This window comes from Rhinolophus ferrumequinum, chromosome 19, assembly GCF_004115265.2.
Source record: "Rhinolophus ferrumequinum isolate MPI-CBG mRhiFer1 chromosome 19, mRhiFer1_v1.p, whole genome shotgun sequence".
Taxonomy (NCBI): Eukaryota; Metazoa; Chordata; class Mammalia; order Chiroptera; family Rhinolophidae; genus Rhinolophus; species Rhinolophus ferrumequinum.
The window spans coordinates 54,781,810-54,797,573 of record NC_046302.1 but is presented as its reverse complement, the minus strand read 5'-3'; the positions used below and the strand labels follow the sequence as shown (position 1 = coordinate 54,797,573).

Below are 15,764 nucleotides of genomic sequence, written 5' to 3'. Positions count from 1 at the left end.
TGTATCATAAGTCAAAAAAGCAAAATCGTATTATCACAGCTACCACACAAACACACAAAATTCGAACATCAATTCTTGAACCCCTCCCTAAAAAACTGTAAAATAGATGACACACGAAACAAAATTAAGAGCCGTAAGTAATGAAGAAATGCTGAAAACCAGCAATAAGGATGCCAATTATCAAAACCATTAATTAGCATTGTTTTCAACATGTGAGCCAGTTAATTAGACAAGAGTAAGAAATAAGTATAAATATTGGAAAAGAGGAGACATAACTGTCGTGTAACTGAACAACTATCAGGAAAAAAAAAAAAAGAGAAAGAAGCCGGTCAAGGAACTGATTATAAAATTTATAGGTAAAAAATCACTTAGTAATTATTTTTAAAAAGCTGGTAAGAAACTATAATAAAAGACATTCTATTTATAATAGTTTCGAGAAAGATTGAATTTAAAAATGTTCAAAACTACATGAAAAACTTGAAAACTCCTCAGAGGATCATCAGTGTTCTGGGGGGCAGGGGAGGAGAAAGAGAAAAAGCGAGAGAGAGACCTTGCTGTTAGATAAAACAATTCAATCCCTGTCAAAATACAGACTCAAGATTCCAATAAAACATCACCAATGGTTTTGCAAGAAACCTGACAAAACGATATTGAAGCTAACTTTGACATACAAACAATGAAAAGAGTAAAAAACAATTCTAAAGCACAAATGAGGAACAATGAACTGTACAAAATATTAAAACATAGCGTACCAGCTTATACTGGAGGGGGAAAAAGACTAGAAAGTCAAGAAATAAACCAAGACACGTATCAAAAGAGGACGTGACTAAGGACACACTGCACTGGTGCAGGAAAGAAATGATGACGAGTGAGTTGGATAACCATTTGGGAGTGGAAGGGAAAGCAAGGCTTGTACTTTATTATGTGAAAATAAATTCCAGGAGGATCAAATATACAAACATTTTTAAAAGTTGGGAAAAAATATTTAAAAAAAAATCTTGCACTGCAGAAAGTTTTTCTATATGTAACATAAAACCTTGAATCCATAAAGGAAAAGATCAATTGAGTCTAACAACACAAAATTTGTAAATTTCTAGGTCGCCAAAAAATGGCATAAAGCCAAAAGATAAACTGGAGAAAAACTGCAAACTATGACAACATAGTCTACGCTCTTAGAAATCAGTGAGAAAGGCACACAACCCTAAAAGCAAATGGGCAAAATATACAAACAGTTCACACAAAAAGAATGACAGAAGAAACAGAGAGAACAAGCGAGAGAGGGAGAAAACTAATTCCAGTGACCAATGAACACCCTAGAAGGTTCTCAACTCGTTAACCTCATAGAAAGCAACGGAATTTGGGGGTGATGGGAACTGTTCTAAATCTTGGGTGTGGTGGGGGTTGCATGACTGAATGCACTGGATAAACTCAACAGTAACCTATAAAGGGTGAGTTTCACTGTATGGAAACTGTGCCTCAACTTTAAAAACACCACTGAAAAAGAAATTCAAAACAAAACAAGGTATCTTTAGCCGATGAGTGTGAAAAGTGGAATCAGTAACAATGTTGGCACGCGTCTGAGGAACTGGGTACTCATAACTGTTGAAGTGTAAACTGGGACAATTTGTGGAGGATTATTTGAAAATACTTATTAAAATTTTAAATTTGCATATGCTTTAACCAAGTAATTATGTGACTAGGAACTTGCCTTTGGGATATATACTCACAGCAAGAAAAAGGACATAAGGAAAACGATGTGCCTACAGCATTCATTTTTAAAAAGGCTAATATTACTCAATCGTTTCCCTAGTACTGACTTACGCCTGGTAAAAATAGACCACACACAGGCCAAGTAGGTGCTGGGCCTCTTTTGAAGCCATCTGAATACAGTGCGTCTCACGGAACCCTGACAACCCTGCAATTCACTGCTATGCACGAAGAAGTGTAACACAGAGGGAGCACTCACTCCTCTGGAACCCGAATGCGTGAGTTCTCGGATATCCCAGCTCCACCGTTTAACATTGTGTGATCTTAGAAATAACAGTGTCGATCACTCAAGTTAGTTGTGAGGTTAAAATGGGTTAATACCTATATGTGATGTCCTTTAAGAACCGCTTGGCACGTAGTAGGCTATGTAGGTGCTTGTGGAACAGCAGTAACAATATTTCCATTGTATAGATGGGGAAACTGAGGCAGGGATTAATGCTCTTGCCTAAAATCACACAACTGATTCTATAGAATGAGCCCACTCAATCAGTACCCTAGACTTTTACTGCATAATTCATTTTGGTAAAAATGTGGAATTAACCTAAATATTAGGAAACGACAATAACACACATCAAAAACCAGTAGTCTAGTTTAGTAAGCTATAATCCAACCATACAATGAAATATTACGCAGATAAAGAAAGAGGTCCAAGATACATTATTGGAAAAAGGCAAGCTACAAAACGGAATGCAAACATGGTCCCATTTGTGTATATATTTGTATGCCTAAACATGTAGAGTAAATGTGTCAAAGAATATCCAAATACAGTGATTACACCTGCAGTGAACAGGAAGAGGGATCAGGGGGCCCAGTAGACATATATTTTCTACACTAGGTCTTTCTGTAACCACTGAACACGTTTTACTTTACTACAAAACCACCACCCTACCACACTTACAGAAGAAAATAGGCAGTCCAGGTACAAGCACGTGTCTGTTTCAGTCCATGAAAGGCAGGACTCTGACGCCCTCGGGGTCAGAGGTCTCAACCGCCTTCCTAATCCTTCGCCCTAAACCTTCCCACTGTTTGCCATGCTTCTAGCTTCTGACCTGACCATGTCAAGTTGTCCCCTCCACACCTGCCTGACTCCAGGGACTGCACTTCCCTTCCACAACCCAGACTCTCCTGCTGGCTCAGCTCCCTGTGGGCACCGAGGATGAACGCCGTATCCAAACAAATGCCTGACACCTAACACCCCGGCATCCGCAGTCACCCCATGCAGCAGGTGTTCTCATCACGCACTACGCTTTCTGCACATTTGCTTACCTTCCACCCACCTACTCACCTGCCTCTCCTGTCTTATCACTCCAGGTCATAGTCCTGTCTTGACACTGATAAAACACGACAGTTCCTTGAAAAGCCTAAGGAGACAGCTGCAAAGCCATAGTGAAAACACGGGCATGAAAGATCAAGTCCTTAAACTAACTTCAAGGACCTTGGATGCTAGCCTAGAATATAAGGAAACAAACATTTGCAGAAGACTATGTAAGAGAAGGGCTGTACAAGAAAGATGTTTAGGATGCTACCATCCTTTGGAGGAGATGCCTGTCACACCAGGAAGGGGGCAGGTGTCCTGCCACTGTGGCTACTACTTCTGTAGCTACTACCACCACGCCCACCTCCACCCATGCAAACGTCACTGAGTACATACTAAAAAATGCACATTAACCTTGAATCCGCCCAAGAACTCTGTTTGGAATGTACTATCTTTAGCTGCATTTTAAAGAAGAGCAAACTAAACCTTAGAAGCTCAACCATTTGCCCAAAGTCACAAAGGAGGCTGCCGAGTAACAGACACAGAGCGGACCCCTTGGCACACGACCCAGAAACTGCAGGTTCCCCGTCTGCGTTACCATAACATGGGCCTGGGAGGGCTGAGCCCAGTGACTCAGGGCACGGATCCTGGAGCCACGCTGCCTGAGTTCAGACCACAGCCACCGTCTCCCCACTGTCTCATCCACGCCTCAGTTTCCTCATGTGAAAAAGGGAATAAAAAAAGTATGTACTAAGGGGGATTCACTGTGGCGTGATGGAACACGAGGCCGATAAACCCTCTCTGCAAAACACAACTCTAAAGCTGGGCCAAACTGTCCAAAGCAACCATGTCAGCACTTTGGAAACAAACAGCATCCATTGAGAAACTCATTCATGAAAGCCACTGAACTTGGGGACTTCATTAAAATTCCAAACTTTTGTGCCCCAAACTGCATCATTAAGAGAAAGACAAGCCACACACTGGAAGGAAATATTTGCATATCACATATCTGATACAGGATTTGTACCCAGAACATAAAGAACTCTTACAACTGAATTATACGACAAATAACCCGATTTTTTAAATGGGCAAAAGACTTGAATAGACTTTTTACCAAAATTAATCATACAAATGACTACTGAGCACATGAAAAAGGACTTGATAGTACCTACTGGTCATCAGGAAAATGTAAATTTAAACCACAGTGAGACACCACTATGTACCCATCAGTGACAAAATCTGGTGTTAGCAAGAAGGTAGGAAAACTGAACCACTCAGACATTGCTGGTGGGAATGCAAAGTCAGTTGGCTTTCAATCAACATTTTTCTTTTTTTCTTATGTGGAAAAATGATTTAAATGCATGGTTTAATATGTAGAACAAAAACACTTAAGAATACGGCAGGTACATTTCAGACTTCTAGAAATCCCTCCACACCAGCTCACACAGACCTACTTTCCTTTTTCTCCAGCTATAGATAGTACTTGTGTCTTGATGTTTTATCCTTTTGAGGAACAGAAGTTTCTTGTTTTATTTTAGTCAAATTTGTCAGTCTTCCTTTCTTGTTTGCCCCTTCTATTGTCTTAAGAATTCCTCTGACACTTGAAAGCATATATTCTCCTGTATTTCCTAAAGTACTGAAGTTGTGCTTTTCACATATAAGTCCTTCATTAATCTAGTACTAACTTATGTGTGAGGCAGGAATTAATATGCATTTTTCCACATAAACAACCAATTGGCTCAACATATTTCCAGAAAAATACTGATCCCCATAAGAATCAAAGACATGCAAATTAAAATAGTAATGATTTTTCACAAGTGAAATCAGCAAAGATTTTTCTAAATAACAACAGTCGTTACATGAAAACATCTTAACCTAGTTGTAAAAATATAACTTGGTTATATATGCAGCTCTTAAAAATATTCATACTCTGACCCAAAAATGCTGTTTATAAATCTTTAAAAAAAAAAATGAAACCAAAGTATAGAGTCCCCTGCATTACTGTATATGATAAAAAATAAATTTAACTTTTAAATATCAAAAGAATCCTAATTTCTACCAGTATGACAATTGCAAACAAAATTCTGGCACATCTACACAATGGAACTTTAGGGAACCACTAAAACTGATATTTATCCAGAGTTATAAATAACATAGGGGAAAATTTCATATTGTTCATTTGTTAAGTGCAAAAACACAGGAAACAAAATTGTATGTAAAGTATGGTCTTGATTATGTAGAAAGAATAGAGAGGAAAACAGCAGAAATGTCAACTGGACTGCAGACATTTTTGCAAGTATCATTATCAATACTTTAGTTTCAAAATATTCTATAATACACATCGATGTTTTTATAATAGAATCTGTGAACTTGTTTGTTCTTAAGGTATTTTTTAAAGGGAATGGCTAAGTAAATCCATTAGGTTAAAGCAATATACAAGACCTTTTCTTGGCTTTCAGTTAAGCCATGACAGCCAAACAAAAATATAAATTAACAGATAAGAATACTGTATTACTTTTATTTTATTAGAACCTAGACAGCCTTCGCTTTTCTCCTCACCCCAGCCAAAATAACTTTTTGCACATCTGACATTTTGTTTGGTGGGGCTGAAATAGTCAAAGTCTAAAAGACAAGAATAATAATCCCACCAACTTTTCATGGTCCCTTTTTCCCTCCTTACTTCCCTTATTTTCCACGATTAATCATAATCATTCTCTAGCACATACCCTTAATTCCCTTCCCTCACTCTCATGCCGAAAAACTCCTGGCAAAACCACAACACTGGTTAAATCCAACTCTGCCTGTGCCACGCCTGTACCCGTCCTTACAGGGGAATGTGGCTGGAGAAACACATCACCGCTGATTGGCTCCATTTACAGTCGAGCAGGAACTTCAGGTGGAGCCCTAAGCTGCCTGCAAATCGCACGCCAGTTCCCTGATCCATTCGCGCTCTCACTGTCCTGCCTGACCATTTCACATCTTTCCTCATACCTGTAACACTTCCTCCTCCATCCTCAATCTCAGCTGCTAGCCCAGCTTCCTGTTTCACTAAGAAAATTAAAAAGATCACAAGAAAACGTCCAACTCCAACACCACTTGTACCGACATGGTGACACTGGTCTCCAGTCTGTTTCCATCCTGTTCCTGCGCAGACGCACGTGCCTTTCCCAAGGCTCCCCTCCCAGTGTGCACCTGGTTGTCACCTCCCAACGACTGCCCCCCTCCGCCACCACTCCTAAAAATGTCGTTTCCAACATGTGTAAACAAATGCCTGGACCCCACGTTCCCACAGCTGTGGGTGGGGAAAGAGGTCCCCCATCTTTAATCCCTCTGCAGCAGAACACTTGAGAAGCACGCATCCACGAGACCTACAATTCCCAGTGTGGGGGGAACCCACACTGGAGACCTACTGCACCACGCTGCACAGACGCTGTAGCGCCCACACTGCAGTGCAGCAGCGATTCTCAGGCCCCACGGAGGCGCTCCGGCGGCGGCGTGGGACGCAGCGGATCACTCCTCAGCCTGCCTGCACGGCTCTTCGTGTGGGGGCTCCCCAGCACTGGACTTTGGTTATTTCTTCTCCATCTCTTCGTGCCCCTTAGCAAGTTCACTCGCTCACAGGCACGTCATCCACTCCCAAATCTCTCTCTTTACTTGCCCTAGTGATAGTCAACTCCCTCCCTGACACTGCCACGTTGTTCTTATAGATGTCCCAGAAGTGACATGTTCAAAACACAACTCTGGGCCTTGCCCTTCCTTCCCATCGCCGCACCTGCTCTTCTTGTCATCTTTCCCACTTTCATTTACGGCCACTCCATCATTCAACTGCTCCGATAACCAGTCACGTCCTCTCGTCCTCTCACACTCCACATCCAGCATGTCATGAAATCCCAGTCTCAGCTATCTTCAAAATACATGCAGAATCCAATCACGTTTTGCCACCGCACTGGTCCAAGCTTTCCTGCATCGGCCTCCTCATTACTTCTACGCTTTCCATTCTTTTCTCAGCTTGGCAGTGGTGCTCAGGGAACTGGCACAAACGCTGACACCATGGCTACTGACAGTATCTTGAAGAAGGTCCTTTATCTCGGACTCAGGAGTATCGTGTCTTGTGGCAGCAACCAAGTAACTGTTTCAGGCGAACCAGTTAGTCTGCACATAGGGTAAAGTCTGCGCTGCTTCACCCTCTACACAACTACATGCAAATAAGAATAACTGAAACACAGTGAGTGCAACAGAATCACTTTGACTTCTTTTAGGACCTCTGGATCTTACCCCAATAGGCTTTATTTTGAAAAGCAATATATGAATACTTGTATGGTTACAGGTGGATAAAGAAGTTTAAAGATAACCAAGTAAAGAAAAATGGATTTAAAGCTGTCATACAATTTAAAATGTAATAAATTAACAATGAATTTATAACTACAGCAAAAGCACTAATAAATTTTGAAGTGATTCACTTCCACTGTGTAGGCTATTGACATAAAAATACAGGGTAGGTAGCACTGAGTTTGCTGTGTGACACTGAGTCTCCTAAGTCTGTTTTCCCATACACAGAGGCTGAGTTCTCAAACACAGCCAGCTCTAAAAGTACCTGATTCAACGAAAATAAAAGTACGCAGATACTTAGAAATTTAACCTGCAGAGAACTTTTACACGAGCATTTCTAAGCATCTTTTCCGATGTGTTCAATACATTCCTATTAAATTGAATATGAAACAAATGTTCATAAACTCATTTAAATGTCAATGAAGCTGGCTTATACGAATTAATGAAATACACTCACTCCTTAATTTCCTTATTTAGATTTTTAACATGTTAGATTTAAAAAGTAGTACACCTAGGTAACAAATCATCACTGTCTTCATATATGTGCATGTTAAATTTTTAATGTATATATTTTTCCACCATTCTAGGCACTTGAGAATATTTTAGCTAAAAAGGTAGCATATGCCCTAAACAACCTCACTACTTTCACTGCCTATGAGAAAGAATGACCTCACTGTTTAAACTATCGAGTAAGGAAGATCCTTTGAGAATTTCTCACAAATGCTGACAATTAAGTTTGACCCAAAGTATGATCTCTTTGCTGTTTTGTCTTCATTCTGTGGCAGGGATGCTGTATGGAACAGCACAATGCTGAAGTTCCTTCACGACTTTTCATTCAACATTTTAAGTAATTTGTTTATACACATAATCTCTTCAATATGTGGAATGACGAAATCAAAATTTTTTAACTTCTAAAGGCAACATGCACATAAAAATAAGTGAAACTTGACGCAACTGCTTTGAATGCTCTCAGCCTTTAGATCTTAACACAAAAGCTCCAAATGAAAAGCAATTTATCAGTTATTCAAATGCTTTTGCACAGATCATATAAGAGTTGTTCATTCAGTTTGCATTAGAGAATATGAACTGTCAGGAGGAGAAAATATCTTTCCTCGTGTTCTATAAATGCACTGAAATTAAGAACAGCAGATTTAGGATACAAACATAATCCACCTAAGATTTAGTAAATGTATATTAAGAGCAAAATGTAAACCTCATTCACTGGTCTTTAGAGACAAGGTGGATCCTGAAGAGCAGTAATTATTCAAATTCCTAACACAGCCCCAGTGAGCAAATAATGCAAAAGCTTACAAAATGGGAAACATTATATGCACAGTAAAATAACTGTCGGAAGTAATCACTTAGAGCTGGCCAAACATGGGATCGCTTCATGATTTTAAAATGATCCAACTTAAAACAATTTGTGTTACCCACTACAGATCAGCAAGCATTTCATATTTAAGTCACACAGAGCTCAGTGATATAGATGTGCCTTCGTGACACTAACTGAAAACCTTTATTTAAAGAAAAAATAAATGGGGGTTCCCCCAAAGTAAAAGGTTTTCATATTCACTGATGCTAGCAAAACAAACAAACAAAAACTATTAAAAAGAACAAAATAACTTTGGATGAGCTTCTTATGAAACACTTCTTTATCTCCTCTATCCAAAAAACAAAACAAACACCAGTGCAATGAAAACTGGAAAGCAAATGACAGAAGATAACAACAGTGTTAACTGGCTTAGAAAAACTGGAGAAAGCTGAAATCTAACCCTCGTGGAGGGAAGACAAAATAAAAAAAACAAGTCTTAAGAAAAGGTATCACAAATCTGAACCAAGAGTCATATGCTATTTATTTTTAAAAGTGGGGCAGGAACGGTTAGAAAACAAAAACTCCTAGCCAAAATTAAAAATTCAAAAGAAAAACAGAACATCTCCCCCACCCCCGCAAGAAAAGAACAAAAAGGCTGAGTTAAAAAAAATTTGGTTAAAAAAAAGCTAAAAAATTTAAATTTTATGATCAAGTCAGGAGGCCCAACATCCAACAAAGAGCTTCAGTCAGGAAAAGAAAAAAATTTAAGGGGAAGTAATTATAAAAAAAAATTTTTAATTTTCCCAGAACTGAACAATACAAGTTTATAGATTAAAAAAGATCCAAGGAATCTCAGTATGTCCAAAGGAGAAAAAATAATCAGGCACATCACGGTAAAATTTTAGAATTTAGGAGATAATACAAAGTACTATAAAGATTCCAGGAAGAGAAAAAAATTACATATAAAAAATGATTGGGATGCAGACGGCAACTGACTTAGCAGCAGCAATAAAAGCTGAAAGCTGGTGGAGCAATGCCTTCAAAATTCCAACAGGAAATTACTTTCAACATGGCACACAATATGGTCAATGACTTCTCGTGTGCTTCCATCTTTCTCCACGTCCTTGCAGGGGCGTAAGACTGGTTCTGGCCAATGCACTGAGCCAAATTGATGTGTCGCTTCTGCTCCAAATATTTAAGTGCCAGCCTGTGACCTGTCAGCTTTCTTTGCATGTGCTGTGGAAACCTGGAGCCACAGGGTGACATGAGGGGGGAAGTGAAGGTAAAAGCAGACTGGAGCCAAAGGAAGACACTAGAGGATGCCCAGGCTCACAGCAGACTTGACAGCAAGAAATAAAGCTTTACTTCCATACTGAGAATTCGGAGCTTCTCTGCCACTGCAGCATAACCTATCCTATGCTGATTAAATAGTAACCTAGAATTCTACACAGCCAGACTAGAAATCAAATATTTAGAATACAGATGTTTTGTGGCACGCAAGGCCACACACACACACACACGAAACTCCCCATCACCTGTCTAGGAAGTTAGTAGAAGGATGAGCTCCATCAAATCAAGGAAGTAAACTAAGAAACAGAAAACAGGCAACCCCACTGAAGAGAGAAGAATCTCTAGGTTGATGACATATATAACTCCTGTTGTCCAGCCCGTTTGACATAACGTCCCTGCCATCTATACCTCTTCCCAGTCACATACAGGTCACCCTCCAAGAGCCAGCTCAACTGTGACATCCTCCATGAAGACACAAATCCAAATTCCCTAGCTCCCAGGAGTAAATGGAAACATCTTGCATCAATGGCAAGAAGGGTAACATACACCAGACTCCATTCTGAAATCTGTACTGTGGTATGTGAGTTTGGGCCAATTACGTAACCACTCTTAGTCTCAATTTCCTCATCACCTGTGTAAAAATGAAGCTGGTTAATAATCAGAAGGGTCCTTCTAATTCTACAATGCAGTAATTCTGCAAATGTACAAAACCACCAAAATACTAATACAATTCTGTTTGGTACATGCTTACATATTATGACAGTCTGTGATACTTAGTACTAATGTTATTGTGTGTGTGTGTGTGTGTGTGTGTATTTTCACTTTAAAAGCACTGTCAATAGACAAAAATGACTATTGTTAAAGGGATATTATTTCCTTTAAAACCAAAATTAAGCTTTAATAACAAACACTTTCATTATTATAAACACCAAAACAAAATTCACAAAAGGAAAACCATGTAAAGTAGCAAGTCTACCAGTAACAATTTATCTTACTTTAAAAGTGTATTAACCCTGCTGCTTCCCCTGTCCAGCCTGTTACTGGTGTGGCCAGAATAACAACTAGCACTACCAGTATAAGCAGCACCAAGTCACAGGCTATCTGGAGAACTTCGTGAGTGCACCTCTTCTAAACAGTTCTAAAGAACAACATGAAACTCCTAAAATTGTTTTGGAAGAAAATCTTATCTAATAGGAGCCATATATTCCTCTGCCTTCTGAAAAAATACTTTAAACACAAGTGTGTATATTAAATATTATCTCAAACTGCCACTAAAGTGCTGTATATAGACAGATGCCTCTCCAGATCATCCAATTTACCTGTTGGGAGATTTCAGGAGGCCATAGTGACACCTTCAGGGTTTCATGATGCTCAGATGACTGTTTGTCTCCCAGACCTTCAGAGGGTCAGTTCTGTCTTCTTTCTTCTCCTCTACTCGATAGTCTGCTCCCCGGGACAATGGGATAGCCACTGCTCCCCAAACATAGTCTCCAAGTGTGATGCCCTTTTAATAATTTTAAGAAAAAATTTCAGTGTGATAGTTGTTAAGAATGATAAAACAATATTAAAACAGTATGAAAACAAGAGCATGGGCCTTGCAAGGCCAGATGTGGTACTTTTTTGTTTCTAGATCTCCCAGCAACCGAATGCAGTGACCCAGTGCCAAGCGGGCGACCCGATCCCTGTTCACCGCAACCATCTGCAATCCTCACACGTCTAGTGGCTGGCCCCATAAATACTTCTGTCGACGCCCCTTCTCTCCCCTCTTTTACTTCGTTTTCTTGTCTCGTTGGTCTCGCACCCTTCCCTCACAAACGGCTTACTTAACAAGAAAAACCAAGTCTTATATAGACATTGCTGATAAACCAGAATACTCCTTTTAACTGATCACAGTCTAGTTTAAACTAATTGTTATCATACTATTAGTACGTGTTATAGTCCAGGCACTGAACTCATTCACCTACATGCACTATCTCATTTAATTTTCACACCAACGCTGAGAAAGGCCTGAGTTTACAGAAAAAGCAAACAAGATTTAGAGATTATTTTAAAAACCTACCCTATGAATTTCTGCAGAACCAGGCAGAAATCTGGTAGCCCCAAAGTAAACGGCTTGCATTTTACTCTAAGCAAAATATATACTCTCAATAACTGTCAAGTGGATTATTATCCCTCCTTTAGCCCCATATAAAGAATAAGACTCAGAGGGGATATAAAATGTGTTCAAGGTCACAAAGCTAGTAGTGTACCCTCTTTCCTAAAGATCTAACACGTCCCAAACGTCCTGTGTGCGCAACGCGAGAACTGAAATCTTAAATGACTTTACCTAAGTATGTCTATTCTTGAAACATCAAGAAGACCAACAGTCACCTAAATACAACTCCCAAATAAGTAAAATTTGATGTTTGTATGAATCCCCAAAGACACTAAATTTAAAGTAAATGTGCCCTCAGTCCTCAAGCCTTCACTACTTATTAGCTAAACCAACATGCTATATACAGTGTAATAAATTAGCCATAAAAAACATTAATGACAATTTCACTCTCGGTACAATTCAAAACATGTCCCACTGCTGTTTCTATTTTACCCCCTGCACAACTCTTCGGATCAATCTCGTCATACAAAAAAGTTTCTTTTTATGACATATACTAGTATTACAAGTTCCTCCCCTGTAGAAGGTATAATTTTACAAAGGTACTCAGGCACCACAGATGCAGCATTCCCTAAACTGGAAGGAAGAGGTTAGGGACGAGGATAGAGAGCGGAAATAGACAATCTTCACTTCCAATAACAGACGCAAGAAGATGAACTCAACTCGAGGTCATTTACTATCTACCCTTGTAAAGGCTCAGTTATATTAGGTTATCAGTAACATGGGGTATTTGACCTCGTACTTCGACACAGGTGTGTGTGCGTGTATCAACCCATTTCACATGACTGCATATTTTGAAGGGAATAATAACAGTAATCGCCACAAACTCAGAAACGGACATAACATTTCCTTTTTTCAGAGTGTATTATGACTTTCAAATAAGACCACACAACTACGTCTATGAGCAAAATAAAAGATACTACTAGTAACGCAAGTTTCCCAAAAACCGACCACAGTGAAGAAAACGACCAGTTTTCTGAGAAGTGATATTACATAACAAGACAGTCCTAAGATACTTGCTTCTGTTCCCTAAACTGAGAGCCATTAAAAGGAACACTGAGGATGGTAAAATGAGTAGGAATCCAGTCAGTACAGCAGAGCTTTTCCTCCCAGGTCATAGCACAACCCAGGCTGGCTGCAGCCCAGCTCAAGGGCACCCAAACCACTTCCTTCTATGCCGCTCCCTCCCTGCAAGGTGCTGTTGAAAGGGCACCAGGTGACACCTGGGGGTGTGCCCCTAGATCCTGTGGGGGTCATGTTTAAGGCCTGCCGGTCTTCCCTCTAAAAGACGGGGGAAACCCTCCACAACTAGACTGAAACAACTACTTGACTCGCAGCTGATGGGTCCTGGAAAAACACACTTAAAATAAATAAAAGTTAAAAAAAAAAAAAAAGGAGGCAGGGGAAGGGCACTGTACTTCCCATCAACTCAGAAGGTATTTAAAGATCCTAAGAAAGGCTAAGAAGGGAAAATGTGTTTTGAAGAGTTGCACAAGGAAGGCCCCAAAAAGATCAAGTTCAGGTGAGTAACCTGTCTGACCCTTCCCCAGACCCAACAGAGCAAAGCACTTGGGAACCCAGTCAGCGCTTCTAAGAATCCTGATGGGCCCCATCAGGGAGCCGGCTTTCCCCAAGAGAGCAAGAAAACACGAGGGGCAGTGTTGGAATCAAACGGGTGAGGCCACCTATGTCATTTGCAGCTGGAGACTCTAAACCATATGCAGGGCAGGTGATGCCGCACTTGACCAAGGAGAAAGCACAGAGAAAGTATGTGTCACAGGCCACATTCTGGGGTTTTACCTGTGAAACTTGGTCACCAACGCCACTCATGTTTTTAAGTAACGCTGACCCTCCAGAGCACTAAATATTCCATTCGCAATTCATTCCTTCCAGAAAGCCGGGCATATTTCATGTTGCGGTATTTGGTGGGTTAAAAAAAAAAAAAAGTCAAGCTAAATGTAGGAACCTCTTGTGGTTGAGAACAGCTCCGAGATTTCACTTGAAGGAAGTAGATGGCTGTTTACCTTGGTATAATTATGTTTTTACTCCAAGGCGCACATGCCACGAGAACCGTCTTTGGGAAACGTTCTGTGCCCGTTCCCACGACTGCTCGTTACTATGTCCTCGCACAAGCGCCTACAGCCTCATCCAGGGCAAGACGTTCAAGGAACCTCGGCTGACCTGACTTCCACGCGATGGATTTCATTCCCGGAAGCCCGACTTCTACCACCCATTCCCACCTGGTCCTTAATTCCAAAGCGTGGGGCCGCGAAGCCCCGACTGCACGTTCCCACTACACGTGAAGTTGGCACACAGACGAGTGCACACATTCCAAGTTTTGTGCCAGGACCTGCACTGAGAAATGTCAATAGTTCTGCTACACTGAGCCACCACGGTGTCCCTGAAGTTGCCAACTCCTGAAACAAATTGAGAATCCAGGCCTGTCTCGGTTCCAGGGCCATGTGAAACGCCACCATCCCCACACCCGGCCGTGGACGGAAATTCACCCCCAGCAGCACCTCCCGCCGAGAGCAGGCTGCGGGCCCGGCGGCCGCGACCTCCGGCTGCGACGGGGACGCCGCGGGCGCGGCCGGGGCCCTGCCGAGTCGGCCGCCCCCCGGGCCCCTGGCCCCGGGCCCGAGGGGGTCCGAGGCGGCCGAGCGGCGGGCGGTGGAGCCGCGCAGGCCCCGCGCCGCCGCCCCAGGCCGCGCCGAGCCTCGGCCTCTCCTCGGCGGGCTGCGGGCAACAAAGGCGGCGGCCCGGGCCCGGCGCGGCGCGCGTGGCCCGGGAGGCCGAGGGGCCGGGCCGGCGGCGGCGGAAGCAGGCCTCGGCCCTCCCCGGCGACGCCAGGCCCCGCTGGCCCGGACGCCGCTCCCCGCCCGCGGACCCGCAGAGGCGGCGCCGGGCCTCGCGCCGCCAGGACCCCTGACTGCAGCCGGGCGGCCTCCCCGGCCCAGCCCGCGCCGGATCCGGCCCCGCCGCCCCGAGGGGAAGAGGCGCCCCGCGGCCGGCGGCCCGGTCCCCGAGGAGGGAGCGGAAAGCCCAGCGCAGCCCCAGCCCCCGACTCGGCTGCACCGACGCTCACCCGGCAGCGGCCGCTCCGCTTCCTCGCCCGGCGCCGGCGCGAATACGGCGCTCCGCCGTCCTCTCCCGCAACTCCTCCTCCCGCCTCCTTCCTCCTCCTCCTCCCCGAGGGGCGCGACTGCGGAGGAGCCGAGCGGGCTGCCCCGCGCCCAAGACTCGGCCCGCGGCGCAGGCGGGCGTCCCGGCGCGGAGGCGGGGGGCGGGGACGTGCGGGGGGGGGGCGGGGGCGGGAATGTGCGGGGGGGCGGGGCGGGAACGTGCGGGGGGGGGGCGAGGACGGCCCGGCGCGGGGACACGGGGGCGTCCGGCGGTGGGGAGACGGGGGCGTCCAGGGGCCGCGGCGTCCGGGGGCGTCCAGGGTCGGGGGCGCCCCGCCGCGGAGGAGGGTGCGGTGGGCCAGGGGCCGGTCCGGGACCCCTCCTGCAGGCCGCTTCCCCTGTGCTGGTTGTCCCCTTCTGCTCCCCTCTTCGGGGGCCCTGGCTCACGCGGTAAGGACAGTCCACCCGGGCCTCTGGCGCCGGCGACCCCGGTCTGTCCCTGCAGGGAGGGAGAGACCGGGGACGACCCAGCACGCA

The 15,764-nt window shown here is 43.6% G+C and overlaps 1 protein-coding gene across 9 annotated transcripts in view; it reads right to left on the bottom strand.

Annotated features, from left to right (window-relative positions):
- SOCS6 (suppressor of cytokine signaling 6) overlaps nt 1-15,386 on the bottom strand; it is a 68,207-nt gene extending 52,821 nt beyond the window's left edge. For 3 of the 9 annotated variants that reach the window (XR_004421060.1, XR_004421062.1, XM_033087427.1), the window contains exons 1-2: nt 15,191-15,386; nt 11,273-11,457 (exon numbers count right to left, since the gene is read on the bottom strand). The gene's annotated coding sequence lies outside the window, so the exon portion shown is untranslated. The other 6 variants (XR_004421061.1, XR_004421059.1, XM_033087428.1 and 3 more) reach the window with 6 other exon arrangements.
- Nucleotides 15,387-15,764: the final 378 nt, after the last annotated feature.